Here is an 18,672-nt window from a genome sequence, read left to right on the forward strand (position 1 = left end):
GCCGTTGGCTTTACAGGCATGAACGTGGCTTTAGAATGCTACCTGTGTTGTTTCACGGGCTTCGTCTGTATGTGAGTGGTGGCAAACATGACCCAGATAATGTTATTATGCAAGGAATACAAAGAATGAAGCCGAGTAAGGCAGATTTACTGAGAACTTATTTTGTGGAATGCTTAGAAGCCTGCTGAGATTCCAGAGGCTGTGTGGACACTTAGTTTCAGCAAAATCAAATTGATCATATCTTAGTTTTCTGGGGATGTAAAGTTCTTGCATGTGGAGTATCTCTGCAGCTCTGAGACCTCAGGTCAGCAGTGCTATCACTGGGTACCCAGAGGGCTACTGGTTTTGCACAGTATCCTGGTCAAAATCGACTGGAAGGAACATTTCTCCGTTTCCAGAAAACTGTAAGCTTTGGACAGCTTCACTGTTTTACACGCTGTTACTCTGGCATCCCCTTCTCTACAGCAGAGCTGATGTTCATTATGTTGAAGTGCTGAAGGCAGGAGTGGGGTGAAGGAATGCATACTGTCCAGTGAACGGTGAGAGGCCTGCCATAGTTTCATCAACCTTGGTGCCCCGCCATTAAGGCTAGAAATAACTTTTGCTCCACTTTCTTCCCAAGTCTGCTGCAAAAAATATCCCGAATTTATGGTGGCTTGACATAGTTAAAAGCATTAAAAAACCTTTTTATCTAATTCTTGACACAAATTCCAAATATTTATTCATTAATTGAGCAGTTTCTTAGCTTGTTTGAGAACTGTTGGCATTGTTTTGCCAAAACTGTCTACTGATGTATGAAGTGTTGTGTTCCACTCTGCGTCAAGCCTCAGTAACCATACAAATTGACCCATGTTTTGTTGGATAGTGCAGATTCAAGCAAGGCTCTCTGATCACTGAGTGGGGGAGCCCATGGGTTTGAGGTATCCTTCTAAACTGTAGAATTGAGCATGTTCTGGTGTTTGATGCAGAGGCAGAAAGTTTCCCTCTCCCTAAAGCTATCCAAAATCCTTCATGGTGCATCTTGAGCAAGAAAACGCAAAAGCCTTTCAAGGATTTTACATAGAGGTGTCCTTCTGTCTCCCAGTTTATACTTGGGCCCCCTGTGGATTTTTGGGCTTGATTTCCACATTTGTCCCCACACAGTTGAGGATCCCCACGTGCACCTGGGATTTTCCAAGAGGTACGATACTGTTATGGCCTTTCAAAAAATTCTTTACTGGAATACCTGACAGTGAAGGAAGTTCTTGAAAGTAGTCTTCAGAGTCCCCTGTCACGGGTTCCCTGCTAGACAGTAACAACCCAAAATAAAAGCGAGCAAAATAAACTAAAGAAAAGCTGTCAGCAATGGACAGCTTTCCAGAAACTTTCAACATGTAGCTTTTCTTGGGCTTTGTCTATGTTTCGTGTTATTGCTCGTGTTCTATTTTCAGCTCTTCGGCATCTGGAGAGAAGAAATACCAGGGTGTGTTCGTAGGTGCACACGGGAACGGTCCACTTGCCACAGTCATGCACAGGTCTGCGGTGTGACTATCAGGAGCTTGTATGTGTGTGTTTAACATCAGTGCCTCGTCTCAGTGATGAAAACATCCCACAGCTCAGTACATACTTGGAATTACACACCACCTTACAATTTTCAACACATTAGCTCCTTGACTGGTGTCCAGAGCTGCTGTTTCAGACCAGCTGGCTTGTATTTGTATTGATAGTCAGAGATTAGAACTTGTATCCCAGAGACTGGCATGGATTGTCCTAATACGCAATGCTGAATGTTGGAGTACACTTACTTTTTTATCATTTTACTTTATCATTTACTAGTTTTCACTGTATTATTCAGCATACTTTGGGTATTCGTTTCTTTTACTTATTACTGTGACATGCGTGATGTGCCTGTGTAACTGGGTAATCTCCCACCGACCAGGGTTAGGAGGCTAAAAAGCCTTGACTAACTTTTGTTGTAAGAACATACTGATAAGTAAGTTTCATGCTGTATTAGAAGATGGAACACACAGCATGCTGGCAGGGGAGCACACACACAGGGCACACGAGCACTTTAAGATAAGCGTGAGCATACGTCCATCGCCTATCATACGTCCAAGTGTACGCATACATCAGTGATGCATAACACCGAGTGAAATTCTGCAGAACAGTAATAAAACATTTTGATTGAGACGATTGCCAAGAACCTTGCCTCCAACAGTCTGAGAAAAGATCAGTTTGACTACTGGAGTGTATCTCCTCTATCTCGCATAGTTGTTTTTTTTGTGATCTTCCTCCAGAGTCAAGCAGCAACAGAAGCCTCAGAGATTTTCTCTTGACCCGCTCAAGTAATATGAAGGTACCCCCCAAATCTCTCCCCTGTCCCAAATACAGTCCCATTTAGGAAATGGTGCTACCCTGCTTATGTTGATGGTGCTTTTGCTCTGGTCTCGGTGGACTCCTGCAGATTGTTGTTGTACCATCGGCACCTACACGCACAGCTTAGGGACTGCTCGACATCCAGCTGTGCCAAAGGGGTGAAGCCAAGTGTTTGGACATGGCCAAGGAAGTAAACATATCTTGCAACTGCCACACAGTGATAAGCTGGGTCATGGGGGGATCTGAAATGGGCCATCCAGCAGGTGTCCACTACAAGCTGCATGTTGCTGTACAGCTAGAGTTTGTTGGCTATCTATACAATGTCGCTTAGGTTGGAACTCCTCATTCACTGACTCAAATTCATGTTTAATTTTAAAGTGTGGACATGAAAGGCTAAAGACAATGAAGATGAACAGGTCAGCAACAGACCCCGGGTGCGGTGAGGTATTAGTGGCACTTGGATCTGTTTTCCACTCATTGTGCAATTAAAGCATAGTGGCCCATGGAGTCAGTTCCAAAGGTGAATAAGCCTGCCATTCTTCAGGATGAGAAACAAATAGCTGTGGTACTGGAATATTGAGTTTATGATCAAAAGGTATTTTCTGGCTAGGCAATGTGTGGTCCCAAAGAGAGATTATTTATGTTACTGCCTTAGTCTTATATGTCAAAATATTATCTAACGCTTGATATATCAACAGGCAGTTCCAAATGATGCATGTAGAAGTACGCAAATCATGCTATCAAGCCCGATGCTTATCCTTGAATCCTATGTGAAGGAGTGCCCTCCCACTCACAGCATTTGTCTTTGTCTGAATCTCGACAACAGTCCGGCATTTACAGCAAATGGACACAAACTCAGGGAAAAAATGTTGGAGGACTTACTCTTCTTCATGTGTTCCTCGCGACGCCGTAAGATCTCATTTTTTGGACCAGAGACTGCATCTTTGTTGGAGCAACAAATCCTGGGATTACCATTTCATCTGAATCGTTTTAGGTTCCTTGGACAAAACTCAGGACTAATGTTTGCTGGCATGGGCTGCGAAAGAGGGTCGCTGATTTCAGCATGCAGGCCACGTTGAGCTCGTGACCCCATACGCCTTCCCCCAATGCACAGTAAGAGCAAGGAAGCATAGATGTGGCAATTTAGCCTGGCAGATGTGAGGTTTCTGAGGACAGCAAAGAGCACGGTGGCCCCCAATCCCGGGTGAGGTCAGCTGGCAGAATGCAGGACTGCACATGAACACGTTAGCCTGCCGCACTGAAGCTAATAACAGGAGAGAGATGATGCGGAAGCTTAGAAATGCGAGAAGGACAGGAAACAGAAATGAGTCAGAGTTCTAAAAATTAATATACACATTTTAAAAATGCAGCAGTAGAGGAATATTTATTGCAGTACTCCATAATCATGCATATCATATCTGTCATCTGAAATGCACGCGGTTCTGTGCTGTGGGCAGAGCAGCTGCGGTACAGGCTTCAGCAGACAACCTGAGGAATACGGCACCATGAGCTGTCAATGGTTTGTCAGATCACATCCGGCGCTCTCTTCAACGGGCCGCTGGCATCGCAGAAAAGGTCAGTCGTGTCGTTCCAATCGGGATGGGATCCCTTAGGGACGAGCCGAACGAATTGTCTGCGCTGCATTCAGAGCAGCAGACGGTGGATGGTGGTGGTGGGGGGGGGGGGTTTAGTATGTGGGACTGGGATTATTTCTCTGGCTCTCCAGTGATTTCCACCGGCTGAGACAACAGGGGGCCAGGTGCAGAGGGAGACATGGCACTAATGGCAGAAGGGAGGAGGAAGGGCTGCCGCAATCACAAAATCACTAATGCGGGATAGAAAGAAGAAGCCGGGTCCAAAGATTACCTTGCTGTCTGATGTCCTGTGGAAAAGTAGAAAAAGAAAACAGACTTGGTGCACGAGACCGTGACGTGGACCAGTAACGTGAAGGCTGCAGTCCATGCAGGGACCCTTCCGTAAGCCCCTTAAGCATTTTCCAAAATACCTCACGTGTCCAATAAAAAAATTCCCAAGCTGTGAAAATGTGTAAAACTGCACATTCTTGTGACAAGCGTGTCAGTCAGGCAAAACAATAATAGAATTAATTGTGTATGCTCCTGGGGCACATGTTTTGTCTGTGTCTCCGGTGCATCGTCTCAGCATAGGTGAATGACCAGGGATGTTTGTGTCCCTGCACTAGCCCGCTTCCTCCTTTCCAGCAGTGCTGTCTGCTTCCAGGGCCCTGATGGCATTCTTCTGCTCAAACCTGTTTGCAGCAAGGCTCTTCCAGCAGAGCACGCGGGTGCCTGAGCTGTAGTTGCACTGCCACCGCCGCTCACCAAGTGCAGCATAATGGGACTGCAGTGTGGGATTAATTATCTATAGTTGCAGTCGTATTGCGTAATTAGTTTTCGTCTTCATACATATATCTGGTGGTCCGGCTGGATCTTTTACTGAGGCAGTTCAGGTTAAAGACCCTTTCTCGGAAACGCAGCAGCAGGACAACCTTTTAGCCACAAGCCCGGTTCTTTAATCACTAATCTTCTTGCTGCCGTTGCAGTGGTAGTATGCAGGAAATATTTTCTTGCCTTTATGTCGGAGCTTTAGTTTCTGCTTTTGTGCTCCTGATCTAGCTATGATTAAGACCTGCTGCAGCTGTCCCCTTGCACTTGCCATCAGTGGACATGCTCAGTAATACCCTGCGTTAGTGTGTGTGTGTGTGTGTCTGTGTGTGTGTGTGTGTGTGTGTGTGTGTGTGAGAGACTGCCCTAGTGGCTCAGCGTAGGCAGTCACTCGCGGTACTGGCACAGTGGGCTGTTACACTGTGCTCTGCTCTATAATAAGGACCTGCGTGTTGGGTTGGGGGAGTACAAGGGTTGGCAATGAACGATCAGGAAGGGAGGGGGGCAGGAAATGATAGAGCTAGAAAAGGGGAGGCACGTTTAGCGGTAGATGGAGACAGGCATATAATTAGAGCTCTTCTCAAAGGCTGTACCCCAAGCTTCTGGTCGGTAAGGGCTTCTGATGGTACATCGTGGTTTGCACACAGCACGCCCCAGTCGTGGCATTCCACCCCCAACAGCCCCATCATTTGATACAGTAGGGAGCCCGGCAGGGTTTCCATAGAGACGGCCCTAATCCATAGTTACTGTCGAGCTCAGCCATGCAGTTTGTGTGCCTTGTGAGACATATGTGACCATTACTATGTAGTAATGGCTTGGACTGCTGGGCCTGCGAGAGCAAGATGTCCTCAAAGAAGAGTGCAACCAGAGGCAATGTGCCCAGGACATAAAGAGCTGGGATGGGTCCAACAGGAAGGGGTCCCTGTGCTTCAAAGCATGTCCGCAGGGTCCACAGACTGAGCCTGTGAATGCTCCGTGCTCTTGATCCAGGGAAAGAGGACGGCACCCCTCTGCACCCGCCGTACCTTTTATTTGTCAGTTACTTTTTTAAAGAGGACATTCTGTTGTAGGAACTAAGTACAATCAGAAGGAATGCAGCATGCTAAATCCACACATTTGCCGTTAATGAGGGAACAACTTTGCTGGTGTACACCTTCCGACACGGAGTAGGAACAGTTCTACCACTTCATTAACACCTGGATTTACACCCTGGTTTACGTCCACTCACAGAAACAAGGTTGTGTTGTAGTGAAATGATACAGAGACAAACCAGCAGCTTTGGCTCAACACGCTCACATGGCACGTGCACAACAGTGCAAGAATGTCCGTTTCCATTTTCCTCTGTACACCCTCTTTTTCCCACCTCTCTCCACCTCCCCACCACTCTCACCCTCTGCAGCCCCTCTCCCCCCTCACTCTCCCGCTCTCCCGGTCCACATAAATCCACGATCAGTGTGTAATGAGGGTTTTAAGTTCTTTTAAGAGGATTGGGATGCGAGGACTGTATGGAATTTAAGCCGTTAGTAAGTGTGTGTGTGAGAGCGATTGTGAGTGTGTCAAGCTCCCAACCTGCGTCATTTAGGATTACACATCAATTTCAGACGCATGGGAAATGGATGTATGTAGAGATGGAAGATGGGGGACATAGTGTACTGATTATGCTGTTGTACCCACTATACGTACATAATCGTAAAACTATAGTATCATGTTATTTTTCTTTTTTTTTTTTAATAAGAATGAGGTCTGTCTTGATCTTTTCTGGTCTCACATCATCATCTGCAATTGCATCCAGCCATTTTTGTGTCTCGTAAGAATTTTTTCACCTGTATGTATCAATTTTCTCCTCTAAAATTTCATTTTGTGAATGAAATTGATTACTGGCTATTCAAATCACTTCTTAATATATGCGTCCATTTGTTTATTCTGCTGAACATTTTCCCATTTCTGTAGCAGAGAAATCCCGTTGCTCTGGAAAAAGTAAATTGTCCTTAGCATTCCCTGCCATGTCATCTGTCCACAAAATAATATTTTGTTTAGATACATTAGCATGACCACTACTTTTAGAGAGAGCTGTGACATGAAAAAGGAAATAGTTCTCGTAAGAGCATTGTCCAGTTAAGCAAGTTGTGTGGCAATGCAATGTGCGTCTTAAATATCACCTTGGGTGATTTATTACATTACTCTGGGCTGTTTCAGAATTGAGCTGTGCGAATACAGGCTACTGCCGGTGTGGAGAAAGGATTCCAGACCAGAGGGTGGCTGGTTCAAACCCCCAGGAGAGAGGCTCCTGAAAAAGGCATTTATTGGATGTGCATTTTAATGAGCGTGCAGTAAAATGCACATTTAAACTGTGAATTTCAAAGAGGCACTGCCCATTGGTACCTGCTCTGAAAATAAAATGCAATTACTGCCAAGGTTAGTGATGAATTATTTATGGTTTATACATGGTTTACTGGTAAGTGGCACCTACTACATGCATATAACAATATATAACAATAGTATTAATCTCCTATGTTTTGATGTCACTGCTCAGACCGTGGAGGTGTTGTCCTGTCCTGTTGCTCAGTGATCTGAGCTGGACGTTGCAATGCTGACATTCTGTGAGGTTCAGGTCTGGCCATTCGTGGGCTGTGTAAAGAGTCCATGGAGAGGGGCACAGCGTTCTCTGTTTCCTTTCTCCCTGCCAGGCTTGTGTACAGCATGTATCGAAATATACAATACATGTACAAGTTATTGACCCTATACAGAAATATATATTACATTTAGCTGACACTTTCCTCCGAAGCAACTTAATGTTAAGCTGTCAACAATTATTTACCTATGTATACAGCTGGGTAACTTTGCTGGAGCAATTTAGGGCAAGTACCTTGCCCAACGGTACTACAACAGCAGGAGAGATTCAAGCCTGCGCCCTTGGGTCTAAAAGCAGTAGCTGTAACCACTACACTACCTGCTGCCCTCTACATGCATATGTTACTGACCATGACTGAAGTGACTGTGTTTAAAGGGTTTCACGGGCCTTCTATAGTCTGGCACACTCAAAGTTAATGGAATGGAAACACTCATGAATCAATACCTCGGTGAGAGCTGAAGGCGCAGCCGCAGCCAGCCAGCCATTCACAAACACGGAGTGAGCGCTTCCTTTCAGAAAGAGGAGGAACATATCACAAGCAGGGCTTCCTTTGAAATGGCTGATTCTGCAGAAAAGCAGTCATCTGACTAAACCCAAAGAATCAAACAGGTGAATTCTGGGAGGAAACGTAATGAGTTGCCGTTTTAGTAAGCTCACGGTAATGTGTTTCATAAAATTTCCAACGTGCTATTTTTCTGCAACAAGAGCATCACAGTGAAATTGTACACTCTTAGAAAGAAGCTTGTTTATAAGCCAGTCCCAGACAGAAACACATGCCATTGAGTGCTGGGGTCCCTGTTCTCTTCTGAGGTGGATGTAGGAATGTCGGAATGTCTGCCATTTTTGGTCTTGGCTTGGATGCTACTAAATCATCTATTCATCCATCCATTTTCAGTGAGCTCTTGTCCACCTAGAGCCATGGTGTACACTGAATCAGTCAGAAGGAAAAGGGTCTCGCTCAACCGACATTTAATTTTGAAGACCAGATGCTAGCTTTTCACTCTGTTGCTTGACATTGTAGATCGGTAGCGAAGCTAAGATAAAAAGGCTGTATAGCTACGTGAATTCAGGATAATGCTGCCGAAAATGATTGATGTGCATAGCTCGCAGGATTGTAATGCCATATGGAAACAGAAATAAAACCGCTTAGAATAAATCTGTTCAGTTTCAGATATTTAGCTTAAAAAAAGCATTACTTTGCTCCAAAGAGTTGGTGTAGATTTTGCAAGTCTTCACAGTATTTCAGAGATTAAAACATTGTTTCAGCATTCAGTTGAATTGTTGCAGAATATGCAAATTAAACTATATACAGGTGGTCCTCAATTTACGATGGGGTTACGTTCCGCGAAACCCATCGTAAATCGAAAATATTGTAAGTCAAAAATACATTTAATCTCTGCGTGACAGACTGGGAGATGCGGCTTGCTGCCGCTGCCCAGCATCGCGAGGGAGTATCGCTCATCATATCGCTTGCCTGAGAAAAAAAAATCAAAGTTCGAAGTACGGTTTCTACTTAATGTCTATTGCCAGCTCACCATCGTAAAGTCAAAAAAATCGTAAATCGAACCATCGTAAATCGAGAGCCACCTGTATAATTGACTGAAGTGATTTACACATTCAACCTAAAGGAAGAACTGCTTGTTTTTGACCTTTGGGGTTAGAAAAAGTATCATACCTTGACCTAGTTCAAAGTTTAGGCCATTGCTGTGTTTACAATGGGTGGCCATCAGTGTTGCTCACTGTTTAGACCAGATGTGTCAAGCCCCTAGATGACTGCAGTACGCTTTCCTTAACTGGATCACATATCATATTCTTTGACAGCAAATATTTATCCCACCTCTGTATGTTGCCAGAAATATTGCCCAAGGGTGTTGTCATATTTTTACTGTTATCTGCAAAGAAACAAATACGATTGATTCGACTGATTGGTCAGGTTGTGCTTGTAATTAATATGAAGTTGTTGAAGAAAAATCTACCATCAATATCAGTCCACCGTGGACCGCTTGACTGTTTAGATTAAACCTGAGCAAAACAGAATTATGAAAAAGGGCACCTGATACACAAAGGTAAACCACACTCACTTCAGAGCTGAAGTTCCCTTTTATTAAGATAGATATTTCAGTGGAGCACCTCACAGATCTCTCCCGGTAGCTGACCCTCCTTGAGCTTGAAAGTGTGTGTCCTTAATCTCTGTGCACCCTGCTGTTCTAGCCCAGGCTACCCCTTTCTTGTACTTTTACGTCTTCGTCCTTTGAAATTGCAGTTTATATAAGCGACTTGTACACGGTGAAGAGAACCATAACAAAGTTTTTGTGCCTCTCTACTTTATAATCATGTCTAAGGTGCGAGTAATCTCCAGCAGCTGAATGTTAGTGCAGTGTCATCCCTGCAGCGGCTATGCCGTCTCCTCATGGTGACACATTTGTCGAGGAATCTGCGTTACGTGAATCCTTGAGAGCTGTTGAGTGTTTGCTTTCGCACGTGTGCGTGCACATTTGTGAGCTCCTTGGACGACCATTATGTTCCGTCATCCTTTGCTTACATTCGCAGGATACTTTATTTCCATCTTACATGCACAGATCATAGAAGAGACCTGGACTTGTGGACTACTAGAACTTCAAGCTCAGGTTGGAGACGAAGAGAAGATGAATCGCTGCTTGTTTAGTGAACTACTCCCATTTCTTTTTTTCAGATTTCTTCTTAAAACCTGGAAACATATGGGCTACTGTTTCTCTGAGTGTTTCCTGACTGCATTGTTGAAAGGTGCTGGGGAGGGGAGCATGGGAGTGGGGGGAAGGGGGGCAATCTCCAGTCACGACAGACAGCTTTACTGCGCTACAGCTGCCAAGAGCTCATGAGCTCTACATTGGCTGAATTACACCCCCCCCACCTCCCGCCCCACTCACACTCTACCCTCCTTCCCCCTGTTGCCTGCCCACTCCTTCTGTCAGGAAGAGCAGTAGGGAGGCCCACAGAGAAAAGAGACAAAAGAGAACAGTTTGTTTGGGCAAAAACTGCACGTTCACACCATCTGCCCCCTGCATTGCCATTGACAGGAAAGGGCAGGGTGTTGCTAGGATGTGTCGTTCCACCTCAAGTCCTGGAAGGCTGGGCTGCATTACTTCCACAGCTCCCAGCAGGCCTCTCCTGTTTTTCGATGCTGCCTGGTGGCCTTTACTTGCTTCAGTCAAGGCCATCATGGGTCCCAGGCCCAGTTAAAGCAAAGACCATCCAGCAGTAGGCTGCGCTGGAGCCCACTTTACGATACACAGCATAGGGGGCATCCCAGTGTCCCCAGCCCTCACCATTATGTTATTCTCACTGAGTTGTTTGCTCAGTGTTTCTAATGTGTGACACTGTGCAAAAATGAGAATAAACAAGATAAAAGAACAACCCAGTACCAGTAGGTTCATGTAGACAAGCACTGAAATAAAACTAAATGAAGCTTTCTGTCTTTCAACCTGTGGCACTCTCTTTCAAGCTCTTACAGGGCTTTTGGTAAAACCCACAATCAATGCTGCAGTTAAATGTTAATTGCCACTACCCTCATCCTGCCAGACCCAGAAAGGAAGGGAGGATATGCTATTGGAATGGGACTACAGGGTGTGGAGGAGCACCACCCTGTGGGTAATAAGTAAGTAGTTGTAATAGTGTGCAAGAGAGGATTTTTTTTTTGCAGAGACAATGTAGGTAGAGAGCTTTTCCTAATGAAGCCAATAATAAAGGTGAAAGAGAAAGTGTGATGGAAGAGAAAGATAGGAGATGTTCAGAGAAGGTGACAGAATATGAAGGGAGAGGAAGAGGAATAGTGAGAAAAAGAAGCTGGGACAGGACAGCAGAAAGGAAGAATCTGAGATGTGTGATCAAAAGAGCGGTTCTTTCAAGACTCCAGAGAGAGGGGAGAGGTGGGGGCAGATGAAATGTCTGAGATGAAGGAAAAATCCAGTTACAGAACAAGGGAACTGGTAACATGGTGGTTAGAACTGCTGCCTTTTTACCCACAAGTCCCAGGTCTGAGTTTCTCCTCCACCTCTAGTACTCTGGAACACAGTACTTACTCTGAATTGCTATAGTAAAATTACCCAGCTGTATGAATGGGTAAATAATTGTAAGCAGCTTAATGCTGTAAGTTGCTTTGGAGAAAAGTGTCAGCTAAATGAATAAATGTAAAGGTAGAAGGACAGCAAAACCAGATGGTGCAGCTAGTTCTGATTCTCTCTGCACTTCTACCATTTTATGGATGTAAGAAGAAAGCTTGATCCATTTCAGATTCTCAGACAATTAAGGGAGGTCAGCGATTGCTAGCTGTGATTATAAGGCATGACCAGGTAAATATAACAATACTTGCAATTCAAATAATATTCCGGTTCAATAGGGGACCAGAGTTTTTCTTTGAATAGCATAATTGGCCTATAAAAAGGCTCTCGAAACCTTGCAGGGGGTGCACCTTTGTCCTCCCGCCTCACATCGGTGCTCCGATGGCGCTCAGACTAAGGATGAGCCTCTCCGCAATCTCTGTGTCCACCTGCAGTTATGTCGTTATGGTAGAGATATGTATTTTCTTCTCTTGATTCTGCCATGTCTTCATGTAGTATGGGCTAGCAAAACAGGTCACTTGTGCCCATATTTGGCCTTGACTGTCACGCATGTGCTGTAATCACATTTGGTCTTGTGGATAATCCTTTTGAATTCTCCTTTGTATTCCAACCATGCTCTTTGGGAAGATCTGTTTTGCTGTGGGATCCTAGACTGCAGTGAGGGAGCCATTGCTCTCTTTCAAATGTGTGCAGTCAGGGCTCACGACAAACTATATAGCACTTTCATTTTCCTGGATTAAGTAGTCCCCTCTGAGAGAATGGGCACATTGGTCAATTGTGCAGGCTAAAAATATGAGGCAAAGACCCCCATCTCATACTTCCTTGGACTGAGGGCATGAGAGGGTAGTTCTTCTCAACCCAATGACCCTGACGTTGTGAGAATTGTTTTCCTTGATGAAACTGAGCAGGAAGACAGACTGTAGGTTCAACGTTTTCCACGTCTTTGTATTCTATAGGCAGCTTCCCTCTTTCCACTATTGCCCCCATTCCCCTATTTCTGTCGTCTCCACAATATACATCATTGCTGGCCTAAGTATTCGCTCCTGCTTTCTCCCTGCAACAGCCACATTTCTCTCTCACTGCTCTTTGAAGTGCAAACCTTCAGGACTGCTGGCTAATGAAGCTGCAGTTATGCCTTAATTAGACTAGTCTTAAGTTTCTTTGACAAGAGGACAAAAGTACTGGAAATTTAAATAAGAGGCCAGCAGCTATGGAAAAGGGGGATGCATGAGGTTAATAAAGACAAAAAGGAACTAAGTATCAAGATTTTTTGTATGCTTATCAGAATATAAAGGAATGCGTTTGCTGGCCGTTGCTGCAAAAACCACACCGGGACCCTTTTCTCCAGAGAATCCAGCTGTGTGCAATGCCTCGGGATTTATACGTATGGCCTCTAGCAAATTCCAGCTGTGTGTTGCTCTAGGTAAACAGAAAAGTGTATTTTTGGAGGCACCTGAGGCCATACGCTCGTGTCCTGCAGCTACATTACTGATACTCCCATCAGATGCGGGGATGAATAGAGCAACAGCAGAGGAAACTGCCATCCGTCAGTCTCAAACCCGGGACAGCTGAACATTGACAAGAGGGGCAAAGAGTTGCACGATATCATGGGAAGTGACTTGTTAGGGCTGGAGGTGCCAGTAGAGACGAAGTGCACTGTTAAATGTACAAGTTATAAATGATTGCGGAATGATTTTTGCCTTGATATCAGGTGGTAAGGACTGTAACAGTAACCGGCATTAAGACAGTGAATCTGCTCATTTCTAGATGAGGCTGTAACAATCTGCAGCTTTTTCACTTCTGATCTCTAAGGGAGGCCATTTTGTGCTCACCGAGTGTTTGATTCGGGGGAGAGTTTGCTTTACGTTGTTTTGGCAAGGAGCTGAATGAGATTGGGGGCTGAGGCAAGGTCTCCAGAGGTTAATGCATCTAGTCCTCAGTGAACATGGGGTAAGGACCTTGGAGTGCCACCAGGACCCTGGAAAAACAGGATTGCTCCCCCTCCACCTCACAAATCAAGACCTTATTCCACCCCCCAAAAACAATTTACAGTGTGAGAGATTGAGGGTGGAGTTAGTGAAGGAGGTGCATGGAGGAGGATGAAGAAGAAGGCAGAGAGCACAAGAAGGAGGCAGCGTTCGCCATGTTACACAACCACATCTGACAGGGGAAAAAAAAAAAAAAAACACATAGACAGCTGGCTCCCGTGTCAGAGAGGAAAACAGAGGGAGGCTGAGACAGACAGTGAAAAAAGAATGAAAAATGAAGAAGTGTGATCACTTTCACTGCGTGACTCAAGACACAAAGAAACACTCTCTTAGTATCTACTTAACAAGTCCTTGGGAGAAGCAGAAGATATAGCAAGAGGAAAACAATTTCAGAATGGAGGGATTGTGTGTGTGTGTGTGTGTGTGTGTGTGTGTGTGTTTATATTCGTGAAAATGAGTGGAGAGAGAGGGAAATTTCAAGGAGTGAGCTGTGAAGTTATGTAAGCTGACCTATCTTTACTGTAATCAGATCAGTGCCTCTACAGAATAATCCAAAATCAAGTGAAAATTGCCCCAAATGTAAGCAGAATCGAGAAACATTATATGCATGTAAATTCAATTAAAATGGACGAATTTTCAAACCCAACAAGCCTGTAACTGCTTGCACACATGCTTTAAGTCAAGACAATTATTTTATTAGTTTATATGTAGGTTCCTTGTTTGTTTTTTCTTCCCCATGGGTTTTTTTCTCATGGTGTACATATTCCGTTCGTATTTATGCGCAAGTCTGTATCATCAGGTTTCCTTATTCCTCTGCAAAGTGGTGCATCTTATAAGAAAAATGCGCACTTTGTGTACAAAATGTGTCTGCTATTGTCTCATAAAGGTTTTAGAATACATGCAGTCAGAATGCAATGCATTTATTATTGAATACACACAGAGTTATACGTTTAATCCGAGGAAGCTGGTACTAGAAGAAAACAGTGAAGAAAATACGAAAGTAAATCTGTGTGCAACTGAAAAGAAGAGACCAGCTTTGTCCGTACATAGATTCGGACATCACAGATGGGCGGCAACCAGATTAGATTTTGGGGATGGCTCTTAGGAATTTGCTTTTGTGTTCCAGCTGTGATATTTTGGGGATAATACTGCAGATGCTGTGGCTCCAGCCGCAACAAATGCAGCTGTGGTAGCTCTGCACAGTTTACTTGCGCACTAAGTCAAATAAAACGTTGTTTCAGATAATCAAGGACTAAATAGTGTAAGTTTTTGCTTTTACTGGTAGAGAACCACATCGCACCCTTTTGTCTTTATGGGTGTTTCTTTGCTGCCGTATTAATTTAACATCCCACCGTTCTCCAGTCCTGTGTAGCTGAGTACGTTAAAAAAAGTTATGTTTTCTCATATAATTTACCAAAGTGCAGCAAATTAGGTTCCGGAGGTCTAAACAACTGCCTCATGATGTTTTTCAGAGAACTAGAATTTAGCTGGAGGTTATTGCAGCCAAGGCCAGCACTGTGTTATCCAGGTTCTGTTTGGAGCTATTTCAAGGACATGTGTTAAGTGCTGTTGGGCATGTTTGCCTCTACCTGTATCCCCAGCTGGCCCTCAGTTACGTAATGCTCTAATATGCTGCGTGCCTCATGGTTTCAAAGTTGCACCTAATTGTTATGAGGTGGAATTAGGCAATGCCGAGATCAAATGTATTTTCACTTTGATTATTAATCACTGTTGCTGCCGCTCTCTGTTCGGCTATCTGCTCGCTTTCATGAGCTGTTCAGCACAGGGCTGTGCGCTGCACACAGAGGTAATCTGGTAATGGCGCCTTGCTCTTGAGCCACCCGCACACAATGAGGATAGAGCCACACGTGGAGCTAGTGGCAGCCGCGAGTCAGAGGTCAAAGCTAGAGTCAAGGGGTGTAGAGTTTGAGAAGGTTATGGCCTGGCGGCCTCTGCATGAGGACATAATTGGAGGTGTTCAGCAGCTCGCATAAAACCCCACTGAGTTCATTCGAGGCTTTGATCAGAGCATTAAGGCCCCAGCTGAGACGAAAAGTGGGGAACTCTGCTTGGAGACATGAGTTCACATTCATGGAAAGTCAAAATCCAACAGGTACAGTAAAGGCAGATGCTTGTAGAAAGAGTGGGCATAGTATGAGCTCATCTTTCCAGTACAGGGGACTTTGCTTAGACCACTGCATATCATGCTGTCCCTGTCTGCTTTTTGCAATGCTGTGCCATCAGTGCTGAGGGCTCTGCTCATCTCAGGGCATAACTCTAGCTAAAGCAGATTGCACTGGTTGTGGAACTGGGAAGGTATAGTGGCCATACTTGTACAAAAGAAACAACTGACATGCATATGGACTACGTTTCTGTTTGTGGAGGCCTATATAAAAAAATTCTCTTCTGCAAGAAGCACCTTGTTTTAGGGAAGCAATTTATTAAGATCAAAGGGACAGCTTCTGTAGTCTGATATGAACAACCTGTCTTTGCAGTTAGAAGGCTTCCAGGGATGTGTTTTCCCTCATCACTTTCTTTAAAAGTGCACTTCTTTTTTGCTTCCAAAATCAAAGCTGCATTGTGGTCTGTCTAGTACGTCTGGTTCAAGATAGATGTGGACTGTTTGACTTTAAGATCACCCCATCAGTGCCCTGCAGTGCTGTACCTTGTGCTCTAATAAAGCTCTTTTGTGAACTGGAGTGTGAGAAAGGAGCTTAGGAAGGAGTGGGTGGACATTATCTTAAAGCAACATTGTGAAATCCCAGCACTGAGAGGGTATGAAGTAAGATTTGTTGAAATTAGAAGAGGAGAACTACGGGTAAAAGATGAGCAGACCATGTGTTGCCTCACTCAAAGAAAGGTTTGAGATGTTCTATTGGCTTAAGTAGCTCACAGTCCAACACGGCTCCTCCCTATTATCCGGTTTTTTGACTCGTGAGATGTTACTCCAGTGAATATCTTCACTAGCTAGTGCCAAGGCAGAAGATTGACTCTTGATATCCCCACCCTTTGCTTCAGAGGACATTCAGTATTTCACCTACAGATACTGCTGCTGTTGACAGGTTTTGTCCATCTTACATCTTCTTTTTAACTTACTCTCTTATCCCCACACCCCTTGCTAAGTGGAATGTGGATCTTCAGCTTCTCATTGGAACCGAAAATGATGGACCCAGGTAGGGGTGGAAGTAGGCAGAATTTGACTGCAGCAGGCATGAGGACAGTGTTAGCATTTTTTGGAGACACACTAACAAAGCACACCACTTTACATGCAGAAGGTTATGTTTTCCAAACATGTGAAATTGAATCTTCCAGTTGTTTTACACATTTAGCCATGACATAAGATGACATCACCCCTTTACTCCTGACTTCCACTCATTTTGCATCAGCTGATTATTTTAATGAACCACAAATGTTGTTGCATTCAGTTGATTATGCCTGTCTGACCAGTAGTCACTCATAACAATTAATGAGGTTAAGAGGGCTATTTAGGAAATAGTATATAACTGATCCACAGCAAGTGAGCTGAAATAATTGTGGCTCATTCTTACGAATAGCTGACTGGTCTAGAAGCTGAGAACAATTTCTGCGTTGAAAACTGTTTAACGTGATATGAGAGAAATAAAATGTGCAGGTGATTGCATTGGCAATTCCCCATGAATCTCAACCGCGCTCTTGTGTTCACCCTCCCGCTTGGTCGCAGTGGCGCGAATGCCCATCTCTCCACCCACTTGTTGTGCAAAGCATATATTCTCTGCATTAGTAGTTCTGCATCCTGTTCACTCCATTTGCTTTCTGAGCATGTCAGCCCATTCCATCCAGGCTGCTTGGCTATCCCTAAGGCAGTTCAAATTCCCATGCATTAGGTGTATGGAGCACTCAGGACTGGACATGAGAACAACCTCTATGCAGAACCTGAAAGGGTTAACACAGTCTGACGAGGAGGAGAGAGAGGCTGAAAGAGAAAAAAAATAAAGAGAAGGAAGGCAATGCCTTCTTGGCAGACTTAAGGGAGAAGGAACTAGAAGAGTTACAGCTGTATTGACCAGATCATGACAGAATCAATCAGTCCCTGCTGCTAATTTCCTAATGACTTTTTTGAGGAGGAAGGATGTTTTACAACCTGGTGGATCTCCACATGTGGAGGGCCGTAGTGAGATTCTTCATGTTTCGTTTCACAGCCATTCCTCGCTTATTGTGAAATACATGTGAGGGAGACCTATAAAAACATTATAGCTTGAATCGTTAAAACCACTTATAACAGCTGGTCAAATTAAAAGTGATAAATTAGCCTGTGCTTTGGGATATGTAATATATGTCTATACAGGGTGACATGGTGGCACAGTGCCTTGTAGCATGGGTCCCTGCTGAGCTTGCGTGGAGCTTTTGAGTGGGTTTTTTTCCAGGCGCCCCAATATCCTCCTGCAGTCTGAACATGTTTCAAATGAATAAGTGACTGAAGGTGTCTGAATGTGTGCGAGTTTGTTTGTGTGTGTGTGTGTGTGTGTGTGGCTGCTTTGCAATGATCTGATTTACCCACAGTACACTGTGATTCCAGGATAGGCTCTGGACCCAGACAGCCTTGCTTTAGGTTCACCTGTTATGGACAGTGAGTGAGATACATTTCTACACTCTGTAGTCTGAAAGCATTAAAACAGTTGCAGCGGTTATTCTTGGAAGGGAAAACTAGTGTAATTTCAATGATGGCATCTGGTATGGGCTGCTTTAATTTTAATCGGGGAGTGTGCATTCTTTAAAATTTATCCAGTTGTGTTTGATGTACAGGGACACTTTTTAAGAAAACAACTCAAATATCACTGGAATCACTGATTTACCTTGGTCTTAAGAATATACTCTAAGTATATCAGGCGCTCCTGTCAATTTACCAACCCTTTCTTTTAGCGGCTTGCTCCATTTCTCAATGTGCTGCACGAGGGCTCAGATAATTGCAGCTCTCAGCTGCCTCCCTTTTGTTTCACATGAGCCACCCTCTCAGCCCCCCACGCAGCTTTGCCTGCATCTCACCCGTCCGCTCACTTGCATTTTTATCCTGTCTTGTGTTACCCTTCGAGCACTTCCACCCGTACAGTCTCGCTCCCTTGTCCCATTCTTTTTCTCTCGCTAGCTCAAATCTCGCTCCCTCTCCTCCACCTATTCATTTTCCACGTATGTGCTGGCCTTTCATTTTCTTCTTCTGACAG

At 44.4% G+C, this 18,672-nt stretch overlaps 1 protein-coding gene across 10 annotated transcripts in view; it reads left to right on the forward strand.

Moving 5' to 3' along the window:
- Positions 1-18,672, forward strand: part of LOC108925945 (protein phosphatase 1 regulatory subunit 29-like) — a 71,435-nt gene that overhangs the window by 21,693 nt on the left and 31,070 nt on the right. The gene's annotated exons all lie outside the window — the stretch shown is intronic.

The sequence above is a fragment of the Scleropages formosus genome, chromosome 3 (genome assembly GCF_900964775.1).
Source record: "Scleropages formosus chromosome 3, fSclFor1.1, whole genome shotgun sequence".
Lineage (NCBI taxonomy): Eukaryota > Metazoa > Chordata > Actinopteri > Osteoglossiformes > Osteoglossidae > Scleropages > Scleropages formosus.